General features: G+C 32.3%; 2 pseudogenes; both read right to left on the bottom strand.

The window, feature by feature from the left end:
* Nucleotides 1-667: 667 nt before the first annotated feature.
* Nucleotides 668-5,223, bottom strand: LOC133300651 (glycolate oxidase 1-like; annotated as a pseudogene).
* A 13-nt stretch (nucleotides 5,224-5,236) lies between these two features.
* On the bottom strand, nucleotides 5,237-8,658 carry LOC133300652 (nucleolar protein 12-like; annotated as a pseudogene).
* Nucleotides 8,659-18,827: the final 10,169 nt, after the last annotated feature.

Here is an 18,827-nt window from a genome sequence, read left to right on the forward strand (position 1 = left end):
AATGAGTATCCGGTATTATACAGGAGAAAATTTTCGTTGCTGCAGATATAATGATAGATGGCCCCCAAAAGGAGAAACGATTTCCCTTGAATTTTAGGAAAAAATTCACCAATGCTCCTGTAGTTTGCTTTAGAATCACCTATGCCCCTGTGATTTTTTTTATCACATATGTCATGTGATTTGCAAAAGGGTATGTTTTTATCACACATGCCCTTGTGATTTTTTATTTTTTACAAACCACGGAGCAATATGTGATACAAAAAAATCTACAGAGGCATAGACAATTCTGAAGCAAACTAAAACGGCATTAGTGAATTCCCCCCTAAATTTTACTATAATATTCTATGGATATCACAAAAAGTTTAGTTCTATGCATTGGTCATGCAAGGGGCTAACAACACAAAAAAATTAAGGGGCTAACAACAACAAAAAAATTATCTTACTCAACCATTTAACCCTACCAATATGCCATTCAACATATTACGAATTCACCACACATATGTAAGATCATCTTATAGCTGCAAACTTGAATTGAAAGTTTTATGTAAGAATATGATTAACATGAATGAAAGAAGTCCCCACTCCGGTCATTTGGTTGGTGCAGATAAATATTTGTGAAATGCCTGTCTTACTATATAATTCAAAAGAAGTTTTGTATTTTGGTAAGAAACAATATACAAATGAGGGAATGCAGCAATAGTAGCTACTAAAAGTATCATATCATACAATCCTTACAAAGAAAGGATATAGTTTTCCAAATATAACATTAAATGAGTTCTACAAAAAAGGAAAAAGAAAGGACAAGAACAGGTTCATGAGACATACAAACTGTTTCCCCATTAATTGTTCTGCACCACTTAGCTCAAATGAAGAGCAAGATCTTTTCATAATCTTGGTGATACACGTGGTTGAGTGCGAGGGAGGTCCCATTCTGTTACAATGTGATCACGAGTAATTTCCTTGAGTGAGCGGCAACCACTTAAGGATGGTTAGCTCAAACTCGTCACGTAGCATCTGCAGCACTTTCCTCACACCAACCTCTCCTTCAGCAGCCAAAGAGAACACCACAGGGCGTCCAATCTAACATAGAACAAAGTTTGTTAACCATACTTTTACATACAGTTAAGATAACAATAAAACTAGGAGGTTGTTTCCGTAACACTATTTTTTTCATGCACTGTTTAAAGGGCTGTGCAAAATAACGAATGGTATTTTTCTGAACCAATTTTTAGAATCGAACTAGTTTATTAAACCAATTTAAAAATTGAAAAGAACTAAAAGAATTGACTAGAAAAATAGGTTCAAAATCAGTTCAGAACATGTTTGCATACACGAATTGGGTTCGAAACCGTTTATAAATCATAAACTGATTTTGAAACATAAACCGGTTCCAATTTCGAACCAGTTTATAAAAATAAAACAGTTCGGTTCTTTGAACCGAATCAGAATAAACCTATTCGGTTTGGTTCAATGAAAAAACTTACTCGGGTTAAACCATGCCCGGCCCTAAATTTTTTCACTGGTGTTTCATTAGGTGGTCTGATGAGAGTGGCTGGTATAGGAAGAACCAAGTCTCAATAATGGTCAGTCTAGGGTGCAATGTGGTGGTTTCTTCCGTATACACGGAAGAGAAAGGGTGGTGATATGTTGACCTACATAATGCTTATTGCTTAAGATGCTGGAGGTGAGTATGCGAGAGAGTGCAATAAGTAAACCACTAAAATTGTCTTAAGGCAGGACTGTGAGACATATAGGTAGTTGTGAAAGATTCGAGAATTTCTTAAGTGCTACTTTCACTCATAGTATGATATGTGTCTAAATTTTGAAAAAAATAAAATAAAAAATTTATTTTAATGCCAAGTAAGAGGGTTGTTATGAACTTGACAAATGCCTACATTTTAGAAGGTTCAATAAAGGACAACATAAAAGAAAAGTCATGCAAATAGGAAAGAGAATCCTATATTAATGACGATTCTATCCTGATAGCTAAGCCATTGAACTTGGACCCTCAATATTTCTAAGAGGCCCATAAATACATCCTTCCAGGTAACTCATGTATAAATAAATAGTTAAGCCAATAAGGTACATACATTGTAAACTCTCTCTTTTAGCTGTCACTGAGCACACACACCCCACACTATGGACACATATCATATTGTGAATGGAAATAGCATTGATAACTCAGTGCAATAATAGCACTAAAAAAATTCTCAAAAAAGTGGTTATGCGGAGAAAAGGGGAAGATATTCTATGATATGGATATTTTGTCCTGCAATCGGAGTGGGGAATGGGAAATAGTGTTTATTAGTAGTTATATATTTATTATTACTATTTATTAGTAGTTGGTTCTTACAATAAACGTGAGAAGTCCATTATAAAAAAATGCTTTTGGGATTATGATGTACTCACAAATATGCCAGAAGCACCTAGTGCCAAAGCCTTGAAGACATCAGTTCCACGGCGTACACCACCATCCAAAAATACAGGAACACGTCCTTGAGCAGCTTTAACAACCTAAGTTTCAATAACAAAAGTATATAAAGATCCTTAAATTTAGGTTTGTATAAGTTTCAAGTTAATTGAGATGTAAATTGAAGTTTGATGTACCTCTTCTAAGGCTGATATAGTGGCTGGGACATAATCAAGTTGTCTAGCTCCATGATTAGACACAATTATTCCAGCTGAACCAGCTTGTATTGCTAGCCTTGCTGCCAAATTAACATGAAGAAGGCATTAATTAAATATTTCATTGAGGGAGAACAGATGAAAACAACTTTTGTTTTCCTTACTATCCTCAGCAGTCAATACACCCTTCACCAGAATTGGCAGCTTGGTGATTGTCTGAAGCCACTGCACATCCTACAAAATTAACAAAGATTATCTAGATGTCAGTGGAACCTTGAAAATTTTATAGATAAAACCACTTCCGATTAAACCTCAACTAACGAGGATTGGGATAAGAGCAATTCTTATACACGAACTTACCCTTGCAAATATATGCAAGGAAGCTGTTTTCCAGATTCGGATATGTGACCTTTCAGTCACAAAGAAGCAGTTTTACCACTGCTCTAGGTTTGCCCTCTTCGAAAATTTCATTAGATATACAAAAATAATGTAGAAATCAAATGTAAACTTATATTAATCAAATTGAACTTACTACTCTGCACTCTTCTTTGAGGGATGCAGGAGTATTCTTTATCTAATGTCAGCATGCGTGCAACTTATGAATCAAATCAATGAATTGGGCAAGTAAATTTGTTGTCACTTGGATTTCACTTTAATAAATTCTTGCCTGTTATAGGAACTGAATAACTACAAATGGAAAAAAAATGCTTTGTTTGATTATCTGACAAACCTTCCAGCTTAGAGTACGATCAATTTGACCAGCAACATATGAAGCAAGTCCAGAATCATTACCCTGAAAGGACCAAGATAACAAATTCAATTAGTGATGAAGGTAAGAACATTAAACCTTCATAAATAATATTTGTAATAACTGATCTTACTTCGTCCATCTTTCCAAGGTCCAAACCTTCAAAGTTCTTCAATGTCAAAAAAGGTGGAAGAGTGAACCTGTAAGAGACAATTTATAAGTATTTTACTTACCAAATCATATCCATTAAGAAAGTGATATAACAAGGTTGAAGAGTTGTACCTGTTCTTGATATCAGCTTCTCTGCGTCCTAGTCTTGGGGTATCAACAGTAAGGGCAATAGCTTTGAATCCAGCCCTTTCAGCTCTTCTTTTACAAGCTGAGCAACCACATGCCTGTCCTTGTAACCTACAGAAAATGATGATAGGAGAACATATTATGTAAGAAAAAGAAACCTATTACACCATGTATTCAAATGAACAATAAATGGAACTATAAAGAAAGCTTTTCAAGCTTACATATAGCTGGAAAAAGCGAATGCCAGGTCCTGTTGAAGCCACCTCTTCAACACTTGAAGTAGCCCATGATGACAAAGTCTGAAAGAACCACAAGGCTACTCATAAGTAAAGAACTTAGAGCATATTATCTCATAGCCCAATGGGCACACAATGATAAACAAAACATAAATTCAGAAGGATATAATCTTTTTAAGCTAATCGAGTGCTTGTAATATGAAATATTCTGCATGAAGTAACAAATGCATCATGTACAAGGCAGCAACTAACAGATACTCAACAAAACCCTCAATTAGTTACAAAATTGTCTAATTGAATATATTACAAAATATATCATCAACACAGGAATATAGACTCTTGTTCCAGCTGCTGATGCGGCTCTTGCTGTTGCATATTGCATAAGAAAATATATTATATATATCATCCAACACAAACCATGCTCTTGTTAGTTGGTTTAGCTGTGTAAGGGGATTTGGAATTAAACTATTCCATATAAAAACGTCAACAAATTTAAATTTCATGTTACTGTATTTGAGTCCTGTATAATCTCTTACGTGCAACAAATAAATGGAGCCACATAAAAGCAATACAAAACAAGTTATGACTATCAAGACATTAGTTGATGGCACTACATGTGTGCATAAAAGGTCTCTGTTAGTTTCTCTAGAATGTGTCATTTAGTGAGTATGCATAAAAGGTCTCTGTAAATTCAATTGCAAGGATTTTATCTAGCTGAAGCTGATTAGGATTAGAACTGTGCACGCATCAAACAAACAAATTATTAGAAAGTATGAGCATTATCTTCTATGTCTTTTCTGCACTCATAATAATACCAACCTTTTTAAGTTCTCAATTTCAATGGTAGTTTTGTACACAAATCAAGTATTAGTAATCATTTCCCTACTCTTTCAGGCACCAGTACAGTAACATATCATACATCATTTCTCATGAAATCTTTCCTTTTGGCAAAATGGACAATATTGCACAACGTCATCTAGCATTTCACTAATCTATGAGAATGTAAAAGGACAACAATTATACCCTCAGGATGAGCCATTTTCTGCATGGCTGTTGGGGCAATCATGATTGGCATGGATATTTTGAAGCCCAGGACAGTAGTTGCCATGTCTATCTTGCTCACATCGATAAGAATACGTGGCCGAAACCTGTGTATTTGTCAATCATATTTTTCAGGATACTATCAAAGGAACACAAGACCCCAACTAGTTTGAGATAAAGGTGTTGTTGATGTTGATCATCAAAGGAACACAATAAAGAAACTTAGTTTGGTAACTAACTACTGTAAAATATTAAGGGGGAAATCTCACAAAATTCTGGAAAATTAGGAACACGCTATCTGTTATTCTTCTTGGCCTTCTTATTTCGTAGGGAGCTATCTGGAGTACGACTATCAAGCTTGCGTTTTACCCCTGCTTGTTTTGGTGTACCACCCTTCTTATTTCGTAGGGAGCTATCTGGAGTACGACTATTAAGCTTGCGTTTTACCCCTGCTTGTTTTGGTGTACCACCCTTCTTATTTCGTAGGGAGCTATCTGGAGTACGACTATCAAGCTTGCGTTTTACCCCTGCTTGTTTTGGTGTACCACCATCCTTGAACAATTTTGCTTTAGCCTTTTTCGCAGCTACTGCTGCCCTTTTCGTCATGCGCTCTTTTCGTTTTTCTCTTCCATGAACTTTCTTGTTGATATCAGATTTGGTTGCATGCAGACCTTGATAAGATGCATTAGTTTTTTTGTTTGACTTGTTATTACTGTTGGAAGGAGATCGTGAAGCCACAGCCAACTTCTTTGCAGGGGTACTAGGAGCTGGTGATGGGTTTGGCCTTTTAGATGGGGTGGCATCCGCTTTGGCACGACAGATTCTCGCATGACAGATTTTCAACTTTCGGTCTCGAAGCTTCAAGCTCCGTTTCTTAACAGCAAAATTAGCAGCTTCCTGCATTTACAAGACACAACTTTAATAAATATTTATAGACAGAATTCCTGGTGATAAGACTTGGAAAGAAGTTTTTGAACATTCTTTATGCCACTTTTTGCACGTGATAACATTTCCTTTGATGATAACAATCTAAGATGTCTCAAATTAGATCCAGTCAAACACCAATTTGCATATCAATACCATATGGTTTTATGCCAGTAATACCTTCAGGAATTCATTATGCAAAGCAAAGAATAATTAATTGCATAAAAAATATCACAAGTCAGTAGTTTTTCTCATTTAACCAGTTTGAAATTCATGCTTATTTGGAAATTAGTAACCAGTTTTTCTCATGGAATTTTTTTCTCTTAATTGTACAATCAAATTTTAAACAATACGTGCAGTATTTACAAACAGTCCAGCACTGAGGAGCAAGAATACACAGGCACAACTTTAATACCAAACCTTCTGTATAATGGTAGATAGAAAAAAAAGTCCTCCAACATCAACATCAAAAACAAATTTATCTCAAATTAGTGGGGGTCGGAGGTGAAAGAACCCAAATGAAAAAGAAAAGGAAAATCATTTTGCAACCATTAGCTTAGAAATTAAAAAACACGTTATATATTTATATATATAAAGTCACCATAAAGCAAGTAGAATTTATTCCCAATACAGAATAAAGAAAGAACTAATGGTTCCAGCGGTTTCAGCCCATGCACTGCAAGTGCACCATCACTAATTTCGCAGTTTAAAAGGTTTCTTCATCATAAGAAAATGTCCTAGAGGCATCATTCTTAAATCTAAAGGTAAAGTATTGTCAAATCTGAGAGAGTTTTCAACAATGTGGACTGAAATAGTCAGACATTGGTACCCAGGACCTGAATCAGATTTTCAAGCCCACATGTGGACTTAAAAAGTGTGATATGCAGCTTCACTCAACCATTACAGAAATTCAGTCCTATACATATCAGTCTCTAACCACTTATATTCTGAATGAAAGAAGCAACTTCCAAAAATAACATGTACCTAGTTACACAAAAAGACACAATACAATAAACGAAGCAGCCAATCTACACCAAAGTAAACAAACCCTACACTAGCAACCGCCCATTTCAATCCTAATGTTCTAGATTATATTTATATCACAAAATATATCTTTTCATAAATAGATAACATGCATTTCTAAAAGTAATCACACAAATAAGTTGGTTTCTACGTAACAAAACGAGGTCTTCATGGGCTTATCAGCCACAAACAGCCCTTTAGTTTTACCACCGAAAGGGAAAAACATGACAAGATGAATTATAACATGTTTGAGCTAAAAATGTAAAAGAGCACAAAGTAAGAAATTTTATCAAAATGCATAACTAATCTGGCACCAAAGCAGCATACCCTTGTTTTAAACAGCACATAGGCAATACCCTTTCCAACATTAAGATGAGGATCTCTAATGACTCTAACAGCTTCTATACTTGATTCCAGGTTGGATATACCACAAAATAACTGATATAGTTCTTCATCCTACACAAAAAGATACGTGAGATCCATTAGACAATACACACACAGAAATGATGTGGTTATGTGACCGCAAAAATAAATCCATTGATTGGAAACACACCTTAACATCAAATGGGAGGTTGCCCACAAAAACAGTTCTCTTGTTATCATAAAGCGAAGCAATCTTCACTTTATGTTTCTTGCGGGGTGGGCAAGCCCTATCAACACGAATGTGATTTCCTTCAACCTACAGTCAGATAATTAAACAATAGTATTAGAAAACTGTCAACTGCAGTCTTCACCAAAAATACAAAGCAAACACCATATTTGATCCAACCCCTTCCTAGGTTTTTTGGTCTGGTTCATCAAGAAAAGTAACAAACATAAATTTAGCACCCAAAAAAATAAAAATATATCGAAGCCTTAAAGAGTACCAAACGAAAGCAAACATTCAACAAAAAGAAAACCTACATCTTGTATTGGAACAGAACGAATCCTCACAGACTCAACCTCACCAAATTTCTTAAACTCCTTCAACAAAGTCTTCTTTTTCAACTTGAGAGGCAAATTCCCAACAAAAATAGTCCTCAAAAGCTTATCCTCGTCATCAAAACCTTCCTTTGAAACCAACATATCAGCTGGGTTATATATCATCTTCCTCTTGCTGCCAACAGTTTTATTCCCAAACCTTTCCTTTTCATCTTCCTCTCCTTCCACCACCACACCATACTTCTTCTCCTCCCACTCTTTCTCAAGCTCTTCCCTTTTCCTCTTCTTCTCCTTCATCTTTCCCTCCTCACCTTCGATTACAACCTCGCCCTTTTTTGTTTGGGTACCCAAATTATGATCTTTCCCTTCCCCTCCCCTTTCATCGGAACCGCGTTTCCTCTCCTTCTCCGAAGCTTCAGTTACGGAATCCGAATCAAGAATGGGTCTTTCCTCCTTGTTCTTCTTCCTCTTCCTCTTTTTATCTTCGCCGGAATCGTGGCTCCCGGAGCCGCCATTGTTAGGGCTTTGAGAGGGAATGGTTGGGTAAGAAACCGAAGCATGTTGTTGAGGCTTTCTACGAAAGGGGTTGAAATCGGAAAATAGAGAAGCGGCAGCAGCGGTGGCGGTGGTCTGTTCCGGCGCGTTGCCAAAGAGCGTGTTGAAAATACCGGAAGGGGATGAAACGGAGTCGCTTTGAGGGGTTTGTTGCGGATCCTTTGCTTTCCTTTTGCCCATTGTTGATTTGGATGAAAGAGACGAAAATCAATGAAGCAGTTGGTCCCAGACACGGAGAGTTTTCGGGCAGAAACCCTAGAATCAGTTTAAGCCGATGTATGGGATTGAAATTTTAATAAAAGAATTCCTGTGTGTGCTGTTCGATTAGAATTTATAAAAATTGTTTCAGAATTCGTCTAAGGGGTATTGGGCTTTTTAACGCATGTCTATTGAAATATATGACCTAAACAAATCTATCAGGATATTATTGCCAACGCCCTGTTGTAGATATCGTATCGAGACACGTTAGCTTTGCAAACGTTTTACAAAATGTCACACTCATTATCTTTGCAAACGTTTTATTTTTAATGTCACACTCATTAAAAATAAAAAATATTTTACTCTTTTATTTCGAAATTTCATAATAAAAAAATTTATATGTAACTTCAGTGTACAAGAATTTTATATTAACATCCAATAAGATTTTGACTCATTATTATTAATTTTTTATTTTAATTAATAAAAACATGATATGATACAATAGCAAATAATGATATATCAAATATTAACAAATGCTCAAATATTTTATACAAATATCCAGTGGTGGAACCAGGTTCCAATTTGAGTTCAGACTAAAAAATTATATGTATATTTTTTTTTTAATTTTAGTTAGTTCATATTAAATATATTTAAATTATATTAAATACAAAATACCTAAGCAAGTAGCATTAAGAAGAGTTATAATTTTATTGAATATTTATTAATTTTACAAAAAATTAATATATATTTTTATACAAATAAAAATTAGACATATAATCTAACATAACTTACCCAAATCTTTCACCAAAAATAGTTTAAATTTTACATAGGGTCAAATAATAAATTGTAGCCCGGACCAAATTATAATTTTAATTCGGGCCAAATTATATATATTAAATAATTATATATATTAAATAAAAATTATTAAAATTTAACCTAGACCGAAGTCACACCTACATTACTACATGTGGCTCCGCAGTTGCAAATGTCAAATACCAATTAAAAGGATTTGATATTTTAATTTTCTTTGTTGCTTGCTTTCTGTTTCTGCCCCCCATTTCCTTTTCTCTAACAACCAACACCCAACATTTGCCAACTTTTATATCCAAAACCTTTTAGATTTTTGTTTTTCCCTGAATTAAAAAAACAAAAATTTTAGATGCGGCATGTTGGATGTATGTCTCTCTGCATTTTTTTAACTTTTTTTAAAAATTGTATCAAAAATATTAACAAATATCAAATCCTTTTAATTGGTATTTGGTATTTGGTATTTGATATTTGTATAAAATATTTGGGCATTTGTTAATATTTGATATATCATTATTTGCTATTGTATCATATCATGTTTTTATTAATTAAAATAAAAAATTAATAATAATGAGGCAAAATCTTATTGGATGTTAATATAAAATTCTTGTACACTGAAGTTACATATAAATTTTTTTATTATGAAATTTCGAAATAAATGGGTACAATATTTTTTATTTTTAAAAATAAAAAAAGGCTGCTAAGCATCTTTATCTTCTTTTTTTTAATTTGTTCTCCTAAATTAAAAAAAAAAACTATACGTAAATAGGAAAACATGTTCTGTGCATTGTCATCATAACTCTACGTGTATACACAATTGTGCCAAATTAATTACAGAACCTGACTCACAAGGATATGCGTACTGTTTCATTATTATTACTTAATAGTTTCTCTTGTATATAATAGTTTCTCTGAGTAGTTTATTTGGTTATCTTTTGTCTCACTTGTTTTCTACATCAAATTTCATATATATGAGCTACTAGTGTATTACCCGTGGTTGCACGGAGGAAAAAAAAACGATTTGTTTGTCTCATAAAAATTAACGCAACACATGCAAGATGCCGAACCTACATTTGTGATCCTTCATCTTCTTATAAATGAATTAGTAATAATCTACAAATGAAAGTATGAAAAAAAAACATGAACATGTGAGTACAAATAAAAAGTGTTATAACAATACATCCATATATTGATGACCATGAAATATTGTTTGTTCAAAAATAGCAGTTAACAATATACCATGTGTGCATGAAAAGCAATTCCTGCATGAGAAAAAAAAAATAGCAATTAAAAAACCTAATGTTAACAAATATAAATAAAAAATCACTTCATTGTCATTTTTTTTTGTCTTTACCTGTCCCAAGGAGTGATGTTATCTCATAGTAAACAGAAATAAATTCACGACATTAATCTTTGAAATACTTCCCTGTAAATTATATTAAGGGTACTATTTGTAACACAACCGTTTTCATCTAGGTTTTTATATTTTATCTCAGAAATGAACTTTCATTTACTACAATCAGATTTATAAAATAATAATAAATGATAATTATTATTGCAATGATTAGTGTCGTTAGTCTTTGGAATTTCACAAATTTGTATTTACAAAAATTGAAGTCAGATTTAGTAATTTAATTATAAAAGAAGAAGGATAAAATTTCAGTTGAATTATTAAAATATATTGGCGGGCCGGCCCTCCGGGTCGAGCTCAGTTTTCCACCTCTAACTGTCATGTTTTATTTAAATTTAAAATTTAAAACTTTTTATATTAATTATACATATTTTTATATAATTTTTTTCCATTTTAATTTATGATTTTATATATTTTTTAATTGGTTATACATGTATATTTAAATTTTTTATGTTAAATATAATTTAAAAAATACATGTATATTATTTTAATTGGTTATAGATGTATATTTAAAATTTTTATGTTAAAATTTTAATTTATTTTTAGTAAAGTATAAATTACGCCATTTCTTATTTTTTTCCTTTAAATTTGAAATTTTAAATAATTTTTATCGACTATAAATGTATTTTTATAATTTTAAATATTTTATTGTTTAATCTATAATTTTATATTAAATTTAAATTTATTATATATATTTTTTCCGCTGCATAAATATTAAATGCTGAACTCTTTTTCCACATATCAAGTTCACATAATTTTTCATTTAATATATTTTCAGATTTTGAATTTATTTTACAATATAAATAATTTTGTTATTTTACAATTTTTTTAATGTTTTTGTTTTTTTATGCAGCATTAATAGGGCTAACAAATATCCATGTAAAAAATAGTGGGACATTGAATGAGTTGTCTGCCACCATAAATGATTAACTTATTTTTTATTGATTTTATTTTGATTTTTAAAATAAATTATTAATTATTTAATTTTTTTATTTCCAAATCCTTTCCCACCATTACAATTTGAAATTTAAAATTTAAATCTAAAATTTGAAATCAATTCAGAATTCGAATTTCAAAAGAATGAGCAATTTCATTGGAGAAAGCATTTAAAAGAGCTGAATAATTTCAATGTACAAATGAGTGAGACATTGAATGAGTTGTCTGCTACCATAAATAATTAACTTAATTTTCCATTGACTTTTATTTTGATTTTTAAAAGAAATTATTATTTATTTTATTTTTTATTTCCAAATCTGTTCCCACCATTACAATTTGAAATTTAAAATTGAAATCCAAAATTTGAAATTAATTCAAAATTCGAATTTTAAAAGAGTGAGCAATTCCAATGCAGAAAGCATTTAAAAGAACGTAATAATTCCAATGTACAAATCAGTGGGACATTGAATGAGTTGTCTGCCACCATAAATAATTAACTTAATTTTCCATTGATTTTTTAGTTCGATTTTTAAAAGAAATTATTAAGTATTTAATTTTTTATTTCTAAATCATTTCCACCATTACAATTTGAAATTTAAAATTAAAATCCAAAATTTGAAATCAATTCAGAATTCGAATTTCAAAAGAGTGAGGAATGAGAAGAAAATCGAAATATGTGCATTAAAAATCTCCTAATAACTTTTAAATTTAAAAGTTAAATTTTAAATTCTTTTATATTAATTATACATTTTTTTAAAAGTAATTTTTTTCACTAAATGGTCATTCATTTTTATAGTGATTAAATTTTAATAATTTATTTTTTACAAAATCATAGATGTAATTTTTTAATTTTTTATTAAAATTTAAATTTTAAAATCATTTATATTAATTATACATATTTTTTTTTAAAGTAAGTTTTTCTCTTTTAATTTAAAATTTATATTTTTTAAATTGGTTATACATAGGGTGGTAAACGAGCCAGGGGCCTTTGCCTCGGCTCGTAAAGGCATGAGCTCGTTTAATAAAAGCTCGAGTTGGAACCAGACTTAGACTTGTATAAAAGCTCGTTTAATAAAAAAATCTCAGGCTCTAATTCAGAAGGTCGGCCTTAGAGCCTCCCAGGCTAGCCTAGTATATAAATATTTATTTATACTTTTTATACTACTTGTAATAACTCTCTCTCATCAATTTATTTCACCCCATTTTATTGGTTTAACAGACTTTTTGAATGATTTTATTCTATATTATGCTATTTGGATATCTATTGAATTTATGTATATTTATGGTTTGTTCCACTGTGCACTGCTCGTTTGTGTCAATTTATTTTTTATTTTATTTATTTTATTTTTATTTTTGTTGGCACTTTTTTTATAATGGGCTAAGATAATATAACCCGTTATCTACCTTCTCTCACTTTAATTTTATTTATTTATTGTAGACTTTGTAAATTATTGCTGCAAATTGGAAGCTAAGGTTTCTATCTGGAAATTGATTTTTTTGTGAAATTCTGTTCTCTTATTTTTATTCTTTAACATGCTAACAGGCTAAGACAGGCTTCACACAGGCTTTTATGTTTTGTAAATAAACCAGGCCACAGGCCAATATTATATTCGTAACAGGTAACAGGCTAAGGCCAGTCAGACACGTTTAATTACAGGCTTGACCCGTTAAGATCAAAGCTCGGCTCGGCTCGGCCCGTTAACACCCCTAGTTATACATATAAATTAAAAGCGTTTATATTAATTTTTTTAAAAAAATACTCATAGGAATTTTATTTTATTTTTGAATTATTTTTTAAGTTAAATTTTTAATTTATTTTTCATTTAATTTCCAAATTTAAATTAATTTCTGTTTTAATTTTTAATTGTGTTTTGGTGAGAAATTGATTGATAAGTAAATGGCAGCTTATGGTGTGTTGTTAAATTCAAATCTTTTCCCACCATCCATATTTTAAATTCAAAATTTGAAACCATTTCAAAATTCAAATTTTTGATCAGATAAGCAATTCTAATGTAAAAAGCAATTAAAACAGCTGAGTCATTCCATTTCAAAACTCGAATTTTTAGATCAAATGAGCAATTAAAACAACTGAGTCATTCCATTTCAAAGTTCGAATTTTAGATCAGATGAGTCAATTCCAATGCAAAAAGCAATTAAATCAGCTGACCAATTCCAATGTGATGGGCAGTGGAACATTCAATGACTTGTCTGCCACCTGTAAGAACCTGCACCGCTAATTAAGGAAATTAATTAGATAATTATGAGATAATTCCATAATTGACCTAATAATTATTATGAGGCTCTAATAATTATAGTAAGTGAGTAATAATGTTGAAAGTCGCTTTTCTGACGAAAAGTGCAGATACCGATTCTGCTAGTCGGTATAAATGCGTACCGACGAAGTATCTCGGAAAATTATGAAAAGTGATTATATATTATGGGAATAATATATAGGACTTGTAAAACAAGTTTCAAGTCAAAATAATGAGAACTGGTGCCAGAACTGATACTGGCTACGAAAAAGCGCGTACCGAAACAGTACTCCGAAAAATAAAATAAAAATATGATAAATCTTAGAAAAATGAGTAGATTCAGAATCTAAAGTTTGAGATTAAAATGCTAAGCGTAGCTATTTTCGTTAATACTGTGTGTTTAATTTTAAGTGAACTATAAATACTCTCTTTGGCCCAAAACCCTAGGCCACATTTTATCCTACGTGAGTCACTTGCTGAAGCTCTCAATCAGCCACCCTCTCCTCCTTTCAAACTTGAGTTTTCTCTTTAGAATCTCCTCAAGGTCTCACATTTCCTTTTATTCTTCCTCTTTTTTTTTTTTTTGATAACAATTTATTCGTCCTCTTTGAAGTTGTAAACACTGTCTTGTTGGGCATTGTGAGGGAGTGTGGTGTAGCCTTTTGAGTGTTTGCTGCTGCCTTTGGGTGGTTGAGGGCTGAGTTGTTGAGTCTTGTGGAGGGAGCCTTGTTCTTGTTCTTTGAGGCTTCAAGAATCCATTTTGATGGTGAAAGGTCAAAGCTTGTTGTTGATTTTCGTAGTCATGGTGGGACAGAACCTATTTATTAATTTTAATAAAAATTAATATATATTTTTATACAAATAAAAATTAGACACATAATCTAATATAACTTACCCAAATCTTTCACAAAAAATAGTTTAAATTTTACATAGAGTCAAATTACAAATTGTAGCCCGGGCCAAATTATAATTTTAATTCGGGCCAAAATATAATTAATTAAATAATTATATATTAAATAAAATTTATTAAAATTTAACCTAGACCGAAGTCACACCTACATTACTACATGTGGCTCCGCAGTTGCAAATGTCAAATACCAATTAAAAGGATTTGATATTTTAATTTTCTTTGTTGCTTGCTTTCTGTTTCTGTCCCCCATTTCCTTTTCTCTAACAACCAACACCCAACCTTTGCCAACTTTTATATCCAAAACCTTTTAGATTTTTGTTTTTCCCTGAATTAAAAAAACAAAAATTTTAGATGCGGCATGTTGGATGTATGTCTCTCTGCATTTTTTAACTTTTTTTTAAAAATTGTATCAAAAATATTAACAAATATCAAATCCTTTTAATTGGTATTTGGTATTTGATATTTGTATAAAATATTTGGGCATTTGTTAATATTTGACATATCATTATTTGCTATTGTATCATATCATGTTTTTATTAATTAAAATAAAAAATTAATAATAATGAGTCAAAATCTTATTGGATGTTAATATAAAATTCTTGTACACTGAAGTTACATATAAATTTTTTTATTATGAAATTTTGAAATAAATGGGTAAAATATTTTTTATTTTTAAAAATAAAAAAAGGCTGCTAAGCATCTTTATCTTATCTTTTTTAATTTTTTCTCCTAAATTTTAAAAAAAATAACTATACGTAAATAGGAAAATATGTTTTGCGCGTTGTCGTCATAACTCTACGTGTATACACAATTGTGCCAAATTAAGTACAGAACCTGACTCACAAGTAGAGGTGGCAAAGCGGGCTGCCCGCCCCGCCCCTGCCCGCCAAAAGCCCGCCAAAAAGCGGGCTGGCCAGCCCCGCCCCGTTTGGGCGGGCGGGGCGGGCTGCCCGCCAAGCCCGTCACATTTTACACTAAAAATAAATAAATAAAAAAATCAGCCCGGGCGGGCTGGCGGGCTTAGCGGGCAGCGAGTTTAGAAAACTCAGCCCGCCCCGCCCCGTTTGGCGGGCGGGGCGGGCCGGCTTGGCGGGCTCGGCCCATTTTGCCAGCTCTACTCACAAGGATATGCGTACTGTTTCATTATTATTACTTAATAGTTTCTCTGAGTAGTTTATTTGGTTATCTTTTGTCTCACTTGTTTTCTACATCAAATTTCATATATATGAGCTATAGGCTTTTTTCATATTGTCACATCAGGATAACTGGTTGGTGCAGTGCCGTTTTCAAAAACGGTAGGTCTCCTCACGTTTTATAACCTGACACCTACAAACGTTTTTGTACAAGGCGCGTTCTTTTGAAATGAAACACGATAATGAGTGTGACATTTTGTAAAACGTTTGCAAAGCTAACGTGTCTCAATAGATACCTACAACAACGCTGTTGCCATGCATTAATATGGGCAATATTATCCTGATAGATTTATTTAGGTCAAACTTTTGAAATATAGACCTACATAGATCAAAAAGCCGGATATTAAACAAAGTAAACATAATTGTAAGATATTCAGAAATGAAAAAGGATATTGTAATAACTAATTAATGTTATTATCAATTAATTTCACCGTTACATCGTTATGTTGATCCAACGGTTATATTTATTTCCATATTTGTATGGTTATGATTTCTCATATTTAATATTTTATATTTATTTAAACTTTTGTATGGTTATGATTTTCCATATTTAATGCTTTCACATTAAATATAGGTTTAATGTCAAAATTTATTTTTACGTTTGGACTTAAGTTATAATTTTAGCGTTTGGTCGAATACGGTGCGTCTACTCGAGCAATCGCGGAGTATCAACCCGTTCGACTTGAGTTCATTGGGTTAATCAACCTAACCATTAAATCTAATGGTTAATCTCTTTCCTAAGAACGCAATCGCGTATCTCAGATTGAACACCCACAATCGCGCGATGTCAAACCGAGTTGGAAAGAGAAATTAAACCCAAGTCTGGAAAATTATGACGAAAATCAATTAAACCCAATTAAAATCTAGAATTCTGATTTGACCCAAAAGACCTTTATTTGATTCAAATAAATCATAAAAATATCACCCAAGAGTAATAAATAAGTGTAACAAAATATGTGTTATCAAATTCCCCCACACTTATCTTTTTGCACTCCTGGGCTAAAACTAAAATAGAAAGCAAAGACTAAGATCAACCAATCCCTTATAACAATTATCAAGCATACATGAAATATACAAAGATCACAAGTCTTCAACAGATTAACCAATAAGGACAGAAATTCCCTAATCTCAAATCACAAGACCTGCTAATTTCAATTGTACATGCCAATTACTGAAAATGGATCCTTACAAGATACTCTCAATATTTTTCTCTCAAGTGTATCAGGTAATCAGTGTATCACTCAAATCTACTCAAGAAAATCATTCTACCATAGGTTTGCTCAAATTCTATTTCTCCACTGCTACTAACACATGCATGCACAAATCAAGAGGGCTTTATGCAGGGCTGTAATGGGACTGAGGTGAATGTATGAATAAAATATGGAAAAGAAGATTCAACACCCCAGAAATCTACAAGAGCAAAAGTTAAGAACGACACTAAGAAAATAAAACAAAGATAATGAAAAGATAGAAATAAACATTTTTTTTTTTGCTTTTTCTCTTCTTTTTTTTGCTTTTTTTTTTTTGCTTTTTTTTTTTGAATCAATACAGTAAAACACATAGCAGAAAAGAATCAGATGGTCACCCCCCACACTTAAATTTTTGTACGTCTCGGGCAAACCCCCACACTTAAACACAACATCACAGTGAAAACCAATGCTCAGTAAATCTCCAGGGTGTTGAATTAATTAGTTTTTTCACTTAGGCAAGTAAAGTGGCTTAAGAAACAAAGGATATAAAGGCTCAAAGGGGCTCACCAAGGGATAATAATGTAAGGGATGGCTATCTGGCTAAAGGAAAAAATAAAAGAAAAAATGCCTCTATCATATTCATTCATGTAAATGAAAAATGCAGCTTCAAAAAGAACAAGATCAAGTTCTAGAGAATAAAGATCATGAGCAGAAACACACAAGAAAGAGAGAATGACAAAAGATGTAATCCATTCATAAAGACCCAAAATCTCACAAGGGTAAAACCAAATTACGCAATCAGCATAACAATATCAGTCAACAAGTAATATAATCCAAGAGTCAAGAATTAAGCCTGATCAGAATAATCTATCAAAAGAAATATGTCCAAGTTCATTCCATGTATACCTTAACAATTATCAGAAAGAAAAGGAAAATCCACTTATTGACAATTAAAGTTAAAATAAAAAATGCAAAGAAAAAGGAAATAAAGAAAAATGAAAAGAAGACTCCATATCCTCCTTAGGGAAGGTAAGTGGCATCAGTGAGCCTGATTAGTGTCTCCACAAGCTGCTGGAGTCCCTCATAAAAAGGCTTGAAGCAATGTCCATCCGCATGTGAAAATCCTCTCAGTCTGCTTATCACACCACTCCCTATGATTAATTTTCTGCATAATTGAAACAAAAGGAGGAAGAGGGTAAAGAACGATAGAGAACGATGCAAACTCCCTAAGAGACGACTTAGGTTGACGTTTTACTACAAATTTTTAATAAACCTAATTTAATTAATTTGCGCGAGTTCGACAGCTCGTGTCAAATTTGGCGTCGTTGCTATTTCATCAACTAAAGCCCAATTCGGACGAGAAGATTGTCGAAACCTGAGCCCAAGATGGACGTGTTTTGCTGGAAATTTATTTTGACATTTGAACTTAAGTTATAATTTTGAACCCAATGTACATGAGACCCAGAGCCATTATTTATGTTTTGTTTCCTTTTATTTTGGGTTGGATTTGTAGAGCCCGAAGCCCAGCTTGATTAGGGGTTAAAAGGGCGAGAGTAAGGA

Source organism: Gastrolobium bilobum, unplaced genomic scaffold (genome assembly GCF_033153095.1).
Source record: "Gastrolobium bilobum isolate Gb01-03AN ecotype WA unplaced genomic scaffold, APGP_CSIRO_Gbil_v1 utg4554, whole genome shotgun sequence".
In the NCBI taxonomy this organism is placed as follows: domain Eukaryota; kingdom Viridiplantae; phylum Streptophyta; class Magnoliopsida; order Fabales; family Fabaceae; genus Gastrolobium; species Gastrolobium bilobum.